Raw genomic sequence first — 9,567 nt, 5'->3', positions numbered from 1 at the left:
CATGTTGGTGATTTCTCTATCAGAATATTAAATAGGAGATTTTTATTTTATTTTTTTGCAAAATCACTACAAAATGGGCATAGTGGAGGTGGTCAGGGGGAAGGATTGGAAGTAGTTGTCTCAATGGAGAAAAACTTTTGTAATGTTTATAATTATTTGCATTGGTGTATAGATAATATATGCATTTGCTTTATTGCTTGCTTGCTTATGTATGTGGAGGTTCTTCCAGAGACTCAGGAAAGCCCAGGCCACTTCCAACTGTTGAGGCCCCAAGCCATTATAAAGAAACGACAACGCACAAAAACAAACTAAGGCACCCCCCCAAAAAGAGTGATACATAAATTGTGTGGGGGTTTTTAATATAACAAATGCTTTACCAGCTTATTTTCTGCATAAATGCACTCATTATTTAGAGGGAATCTCGCTTTTGTGTAGTGTCGCAGTTGATATCAAGCTTATGACAAAACCTAGATCAGGGGGAAATAATATATTTTAACAAACCACGTCTCCTGTTTGCAGTTCTAAGCCGAGAGAGTGTGTCACAATGTGGTCTGATGCGCCTAAATACAAATTGCAACACTTGCGTGTCAAGGTCTCCAAGCCACCCCAAATAACACACACTTCACACAGAATTTTTGTTTAAGGTTTCTGGCATAATTTTGGCCACAACTTTATTAAAATACAGACATGTGAGTGGTTGTTTAGGCATTGGTTTTGAACCCGGTTCACCAGATTATGAGTCCACCGCTCTGAACCACTACACCACACTGGAAGAGGAGGAGGCCAACCACCTGAGAGGAAGAGCTGCCAGTCACAGAAGCCTTGGTGCCGCCGCTGCCGCATTTGGCTCCGCCCCCTGGCTCCTACCATCATCCTGGCGTCCTGCACATTTAATGCAAGCATCATCGTCCATCCCGTCCCTCCATCTTCTGCTCAAATTGGTGCCTCTGCCTCTGATTTGCCCTATGTTCGCATGTGTGACATATGTGTGTGTGCTGGGCCAGGATAATGAGAGATGAACAGCTAAAGTACCTGCAGTCAGCCCTTATGCTCCTTCAGCATGCCTCATGAGAAAGTGCACATAACCTATCCTTCAAGAGACACCATGGGAGTTGAAATCCAAAACGTCTCGAGGGCACCGAGTTGTCAAAGGCAGACATTTCTCCCCTGTACCTCTGAAGCTACAACAGATGTTTCTGAAGTGACCAAACAACATTGCATCACCAAATTTCCAAACTAAAATTTATGGCGTGTCAAATAATTCTGGCCAGATTCATGAAAAAGAGAGGTGAATTTTGGCACACAGATTAATATACGTGAGACCAAAAAAAAAAAAGCAGCAAAACTTTCTTCAAAGCTAAAAAGAAAAATATTAAAATTGCCATGCAATTGTTTTGCATTCTTTCCCAGCCCTCGCTGCTTGTTGGAATGTCCTCCTAACCACGAAAGGGTCTATCACCTGTTCCCTGGCACATGCAACTCTTTGGGATGTGTCTATGCTGTGATTAATTTTGCCTACAGTCCTTTGAAGGGAGGGCCTTATTTAAGTTCTCCCTTGGAAAGGATGATGTAAAAGGAAGACATGATATTTGCTTACAGCTTTTGCTTAGATTTGTGTTTGCTGTTTCTTAGGTAACTGCAGTGCAGCCACAGACTTACTTATTCACTAAAACACACACACAAACAGTGTTATGACACCTTAAGGGCAACATATTTATTGTGGCATACACTTTCTTGGACCAGAGCCCACAGCATTAGTCAGCACGCAGAGTGCTATCCTCAGTTAGCAGATTGTGCATGGGTACATGCACATGTGTACATCTATGGGCACAGAGGCGAAGAATTATAAACATTGGAGCCAAAGGACCATGAAATGCAAAAGGTGCCGTCTGTGATAGGGCTGCCATACACCAGTATCCAGCAACCCTAATCTGTGGCATTTCTATAAACACCCCAAATATATCCAGTACAAGATTAGTATAAAGACCATTCACAGCAGAAGGAGATGGTTTGACAGGGCCAGCTCCAGGTTTAGGGGGGTGTTGGGGGCACAGGGTTCCAGTGGGCCCCTTGCGCTCTCTTTCCTCCTCAAACCACACTTCCATACTGTCCAACTTTTTTATTTCAAAAACCAGGACTCGTGTCCAGAGGTTGGCAACATGAGAACGGGCCTGTTCTGTGGTAGCTCCCTGTTTGTGGTATGAACTCCCCAGCAAGGTTCACCTGCCACCTTCATTACATATCTTAGGTGCAGGCAAAAATGTTTCTCTTCAGTCAGGTGAACACTGGCTAAGTGCCTGGGATCTCTGGACTCTCACACCACTCAGAGATTAGGCTGATGTGGAAAAACATTCTATTAAAAATAATAAAAATAAATAATATTTCTCTCATACATATTAAATGCCTGAAGAAGCACTTTTTTTAAAAAAAAGAATAATAATAATCTTCCATACCTCATTTCTACATTCTATGTCCTCATTTATATGTTTCCATGGCATAGAAGTGAGGACTTAAAGAAGCGATGAAAGACCAGAATTACTCAGGGTTTGTTATGTTTTACTGTCATTTTTGTATTTAAGGGGGGAAAACACTTTTGACAGGTATTCTTGTATTTATACCTTATGACTCATTCCAGCCAACAGAGAAGAGCTTAAAACACAGAACAAAATTGCCATCTATAATTGAAATGGGCAGCATTACCACTGCAAAGTACTTTTATGCTTCAACTCTATTAGGAGGAAATTAGGGAGATATCCCATCAGTGTTATTGTTTACTTCATAATGAGAACAAGAACATAAAAATATAATCAGCACGAATGCAGAGCAGATCCAGAAACGGATTAAACTGAGTGTATCAGGATCTCAGAGTGTAGCTTGTGATCACTGACAAGTTGAGTCCATGCGAAGCTCCTACAAGATGAAGCCCCTGATCCAAATATGTTCCCATGTACAGGAACATATTCTGTTAGTGCTACTGTGTGTAAGGACCTGTACCTTTATACCCTAACCAACAGATGATCAGCGCTGTCATATCTGACAGTACTAACCAGGTATTCAAAGATGACGGGATCCCAAAAAAACCAGGCAACTGAATCTTTCAAAGCTAAGAGCACTGGTTGAGCAATAGCCTTTCCCACTGTTTATAACTTTTTAATATGCTTTTTTATTGTATGGTTTTATTGCTGTAAAACCACTTTGATTTCTTCCTTACGACATAGCAGTATATAAATATTTTTATAAATAAAAAATAAACTGAGCTGCATCTGGTTTATCTGCACATCGAGGCCTTCTTCCATTTCTCAATGGATTGGGGTGGATGAGGGCTCATGTGTCAGAGCTGTGTTCCAATGTGGAAAATATGCTAATTTGTATAGAATGGTTAACAAACTTAAAGCTATGCAAATACAGCCATGCATTTAATACCTCAGCTAGTCTGGCAGTGAAATGGTCTAGTGTCTTTTGTAGACCACTGTGAGATGGGCACCTGTTAATGAGAGAATACAGTGAGATGTAGTAAAATCCCTAAAAGTGTTTACTATTTTGTGTGGATCCAACTGATGTGTGACCACCAAGGTGCAGGTCCTTTTTGTACCCAAACCTACATTTCCTTTCCTTTTCTTTCCTTTTTTAAAAAACAAAATGCCCACTTACGGGGCTTAGAAGGTTTAAAAGTACTGAATTTCACAAGGTGATACTTAACAGTACTGCCTTAAAATTCATCAAGGAGACTAAAGATTTGGTTTTTTGAACCTCAGCTGTAAAAGCAGGCAGAATTGCCTTGAAACTAAAAGTCCATCATCTTGGCAGCATAGCCAACAAAAGATTGGACTTTTGCTTAAATTGATCACCTGATTGATCTCAACTCTATTTTTATCAGCAGCGGATTGGATATCCCTGAGATTCATCAAAAAGCCTTTCCCGGTGCTGGCAACAGCAATGACAACAAAATCATACCATATTTACAGTAAAGAAATGTGACTTGAAGAAAGACACGCCTTGTTTTCTTAGATCATATAGCCTATCCTTTGCCCTCAAGGCTTCGTTTCTGTAACACATCGGAGCTCCGAATAGTGTAAATACAAAGTGATACTGGAAAAAACATTGTCAAAACATTTAGACATATGTGATGGTGGCCTTCAGCAGGGGTAAGGATTTTATGGGAGAAACCTTGAAAGATGACACTATCAATAGCTCAGCTGCTGAGTCTAATGCATGTGTTTTTAGAAAGCAAAACCTCTTCTATGACTAGCATGGCATGCGCTTGTCCCTTTGCTCTGTTTTGCACAAAGGGGAGTTCAGCTACAATCCTAGAAGCATTTACCAGTAAGTTCCATTGGGATTTACCTTTGATTAGATATGCCTACAATTGCGCTGTCACTGTCAAAGGTGTGTCATCCTGCAGCACAATTATATGCATTTCTGCTCAGAAGTAAGCCCCATTTGGCTCAGGGGTGCTTACTCCCAGGTAAGTGTGTACAGTGGTACCTCGGGTTACATACGCTTTAGGTTACATACGCTTCAGGTTACAGACTCCGCTAACCCAGAAATAGTGCTTCAGGTTAAGAACTTTGCTTCAGGATGAGAACAGAAACCGTGCTCCGGCGGCGCGGCGGCAGCAGGAGGCCCCATTAGCTAAAGTGGTGTTTCAGGTTAAGAACAGTTTCAGGTTAAGAACGGACCTCTGGAACGAATTAAGTATTTAACCCGAGGTGCCACTGTATAGGATTTTAGTCTTGGGCAATAGGTAGCCCAAACATGAAAGCTATGTTTGCAATGCAATTCTGCGCTGTGTCTATTTAGAGGCAAGACCCACTGTGTTCACAGTATGGAAAGTTCACCAGCTTTTTAGAGCAAAAGTCTCCTAACACACATTTGTGTGCAATTTTGCCTAATGCGCAGATTTTTGAAAAGTAATTTTGCTATGTTATTTTCACTAATACGTGTGATTTTATGCACACTGCACCACAGTATATTCATTTTTGGCACCCTCCGCTGGTCTGGAGAACTCCATTGCAAAATCCAGAGCAGGGCAAACTTTGAAGGATAACTGGCTGGATACAGGAGAGTGGTGGGAGACACCAGTTGGGGAACCTGCAAAGGAAGAAGGTTCAGAGCCAGGGGTTGGTGGTGGGATGGCGATGAGTGGTCAGGGGAGAAGACTGGCAGGAGGAGGTTTTGGAAGCTGAAGAGGTAACAGCGTTTAGTGAGCAGGAAGAGGCTGTGGCAGACAGCAATCCAGAATCAGAGGCAGGATCAGAGGCTGGAAAGGAGGGGTTGAAGAGGCAGAAATGAGGTAGGCTGCTGAAGAAGTCAGGAGGTATCCCCCTCCTGCTGTGACAAGCTCCCCTCCCCTTGATTTCCCAGAACACATCCAGTTTAGCATATACATTCTGAACTAAGAGTGCTAGAAGCTGTCGCCTAAATGTTCTCTTCTTTTTTAAAAGGGGGGGGGGGACTTCCCTGTACTCCTGACTATGCAAACAAGACAGAAACAGTATTGTTAAGTTGTGGGTGAACATATCAGAGGACACAGCGATTCTTCAAACAGCTCTTGTTTATTCACAGGCCAGAACAGAACTGAACTGAAGGGTTCAGCCAACCAGCTTATATAGAGCTCAACTACAAGGCAACAGTAACAACTTTCTGCAACTATCCAATCACTGAACATCATTTTCAATTCCTTATTTGCATATGTGGACCTGAGTGAAAACTATCTACAGTATCCCCCTGCTGGCCCAGGGTGAGAACTTCAGTACATAACAAGTATGAGCCCATGCCTGCTTTGCTGTGCCAGAATGCAGACAAAGCAAAACAAACACCAAGATGACATATGCCATAAATATTTTTAAAGGGGGAGATCTCCATATGTTGTGGGACTCCAGCCCCTATCATCCCCAGCCAACAAGGCTAGTCATCAAGGATGATGGGAATTGTGGTCCCAGAAGCATCCCTGCCATAGTGAACGAGTCAGATTCAATCTTTGTCATGGGTCTACTCTTAGCGTAGCTGTCTGGATCCAACCAAATATTTCATAACCTAAGCACCCAAAGGTTTCTACAGTATAGCTAGATGCAGTCTAATCTTAGTTTTGCTAACCTTTGTGATCTGAAGCTCCTAAACATAACCGTTCACACCCTGTACTCTCTCCATATGGCCTCCTGTCATTGTAACCCTAATTAAGAATTCCTATTTATACAAATTTCCCATTATCCAAACGTTTCAAAAGTCCCTTAAGCACTTCAATAAATGAGATTGTAAAGTGTATAAATGTGCATTGGAAATCTACCTTATCTCTATAACACAGCCACTTATACTCTGAGCCATATCTCTCTGATCATTATGCCTATTTTCTTTCAAGCCTACAGTGTGACAAAATCCACATAATAAGACTAAGGTTATTTTGATGTCACATCGGGCTGTATTATTACAGACTTTTAAGTGATGTGGGCATGATTCACACATCTGTTTTTGAGATAGCAAAGTCTCCACGCAGCAATTTCTAACGCCTCATTTTCATGTGGGGAGCCAAAGCAAAATGCCTTTTCTTCTGAGGTGATATCTTTTTAAAAGGTCAGATGGGCCCTATTTCAGACGATCCACAGCTTCTTCATGCAGAGGGAAAGTACGGTATTTTTCGCACCATAAGACGCACCCGACCATAAGACGCACCCGACCATAAGACGCACCTAGTTTTTAGAGGAGGAAAACAAGAAAAAAATATTCTGAACGAAACACTGAATGAATTTTGTGGTTCATGCTGTGGCCACAGACATGATATGTGATTTGACTGTGAGTTTGGGGTAGCCCAGTGCAAAAATCCTGAGAATCCATGTGGCCCCGTGCTTTGTAACCACGTTTTTGCACCATTGCGGCCCCACGAAACTATGGATGCATGATTTTTTGGTGCAGGCTGTAGCCATGGACAAGCTGTGTGATCTGATGGAGAATTTTGGGTGACCCAATGCAAAAATCCTGAGGATCCATGTGCTTTTACCTCCTCCCTCCCAGGCAGCCTCCTTTATCTCTAGAGTCCCTTATCTCCCTCCCCATCCCTTGCCGATCAGCTGCTCAGCGGCTTTGTTTCAACACCCCCTTCCCTCTTGCTTGCCTTAGTGTCTTTTCCTTAGCTGGAGCAGTTTTTTGCTCCTCCTTTTCTTCTAATTTCTCTCCTCATTGCTTTAATCTTCCTGTCTCCCCTCCTTGCAAGTTTGCTGTCTTTACCTCCCCGCTCCCAGGCAGACTCCTTTATCACTAGAGTGCCTTATCTCCCCTCCCGATCACTTGCTGATCAGCTGATCAGTAGCTTTGTTTCAACACCCCCTACCCTTTTTCCAAAAAAAAAAAAGCATGATCTGCTTTTTGCCCCTGGGCGATTCGGCTCCAGGGACCACGCATTCGCTTCATAAGACGCACAGACATTTCCCCATACTTTTTAGGAGGAGAAAAGTGTGTCTTATGCTGCGAAAAATTGGGCAGGCAGGGTGGATCTTTGCAGCCCGGCGCCGCATATGCTTAAGACAGCCCTGTGAATGAGCTCAGTAGAAGGCAGTTCTCTCCTCCTGTTCTGCTTAGAGTGTCTCCTTCTTTCCTCTTTACAAACTGTAGTTTCAAGGATGGGACTGGGGCGATGACAAGGAGATCGTCACCTCCACTTGGGTTGACTATGTGCTATAAGATTGGTCTCCTCATACTGCAGGGTCTTCCATTTTACAGAGTGTACATTCAAGAAGGGAAGGGGAGGAAAAGTGCCCTGGTGCAGGAATTCCTTTCCTCTTCTTAGGTGGCATTTTTGAGGGACGGGCAAAGACAGTGCCATCCTGTTTCGTCACCCGATATGAAATGGGAAGGTGCCGTCCCAACTCACCACCGCTCAAGCCTCCCTTTTTACATATATAATCATTTTTATTTGATTTTACAAATACAGAATTATAACAATCCAAATTACATATCCCTATTTAGAGATTTCTCCAAATCTCTGGACTTCCCCTCCATCGATCCTATTGTCCACCTTCTCAACTGAATATTATTTCATAGTCCATATTTTATATCTTTCCACATTATCCATAATATTCGCTACATTACAAGTGTTATTAAAATCCTGCTAAGGTTTTCATCTGCTTACAGTGGTCTCCTAGAGAAATTATAAATTTTTCCCATTCTTCGTTGAAGTTTTGGTCTTCTTGGTTCTTCTTGGTCAGTTTTGCCATTTCGGCATAGTCCAACAGCTTGGTTTGCCATTCCTCTCTGGTAGGGACTTTGTCTTCTTTCCATCTCTGGGCTAGTAGCATCCGCATTGCTGTTGTCACATACATGAAAAGTCTTTTCTGTTCCTTTGGAATGTCGGTACCTACAATTCCTAATAAAAGGCTTCTGGGTTTGTTTGTTTTTACAAAAGTTATTTTAAACATTTTTTTCAATTCATTATACGGTAAGTAGCAAAGGAGGAGTTTGCCTCTTCAAAAAATTTTGTAGATTTCTCCCCAACACTGCTAATACTGAAATATATATCCTGTCATACACTGGCATGGCTTGCACGTTACTTTCAGCCATAGTTTTAAAAAACTATGGATCAAAGTGAGAGTGAAAACGCAGGCACTTTGCTTCCTTTCCTATTCCTGCCACCCCACTTAGCATTATGTCCGAACCGGGACTCGTACTTTATCCAGGGTTTGTTCTTGGTTTACTTTTCATGGTTTGTTTGGGGGAAAGATGCCACAAGCCCACTTCAGATGGGTTTAGTTTGTGGGAGGAGAAGGGAGCAAAGTGCCCATGATTTCAGCAACATACACCACCACATTTTCTCATCTTTAAACCATAGTTTAGTTTAACTATGGGTTAAAGCAGAGGTGGAAACCGTTTTGGCTCCACAAGCCATACCCTTATAAGGATCACCCTCGTGGGTCAAATTTGACCCTGTCAGTAACATGACTTTACATGATGCCTTCTGGGAACAGGTGTGCAAAAGTAATGCAGGATTTAACCCACCCTCCTGCTCATCAGGTCATGTCACAAGTGATGTCAGCTGATAGGTAGGTAGCCATGGTTTCAGGAAAATGGTGTCTCTGGCCAACGTGGACTGGCTAAGATTGGCCTGCAGGCCAGAGATTTTCCACTCCTGGGTTAAAATGATGTATGAATGAGGCCCCTGACCATCATGTCAAAACAGGCCTGTGTCCCCCAGCTAAGATTACAATCTGAAACGTATTTATAAGTGAATAAGCTCTACTGAAACTAGCAGACAGACAGTTCCACGCCTTCAACTTCTCAGTCTCAGCAGAGAAATCAGTGGAGGCCTATACTTTTGCACCAAGGTTGTATGTATGGCCTTGGTTGTTTTCAGTGCAGTCACAACAAAGGAGAGAAGGGCATTTGGGTTTTCCTACCTTGGGAGTGTGTGTGTGTGTGTGTGTGTGTGTGTGTGTGTAAAGCAGAACATAACAGAATATAATAACAAATGCCCAGAGTAAAAGTAAAAGGGATATCCAGTTTCACCTTGGAAGTATTTTTGGAGCAGTTTTTAACCATAGCGGCTACTAGAAGTTTAAAAAAACAAAACCAAAAAAACCA

This window comes from Podarcis muralis, chromosome 11, assembly GCF_964188315.1.
Source record: "Podarcis muralis chromosome 11, rPodMur119.hap1.1, whole genome shotgun sequence".
Taxonomy (NCBI): domain Eukaryota; kingdom Metazoa; phylum Chordata; class Lepidosauria; order Squamata; family Lacertidae; genus Podarcis; species Podarcis muralis.
This window is presented reverse-complemented; position numbering follows the sequence as displayed.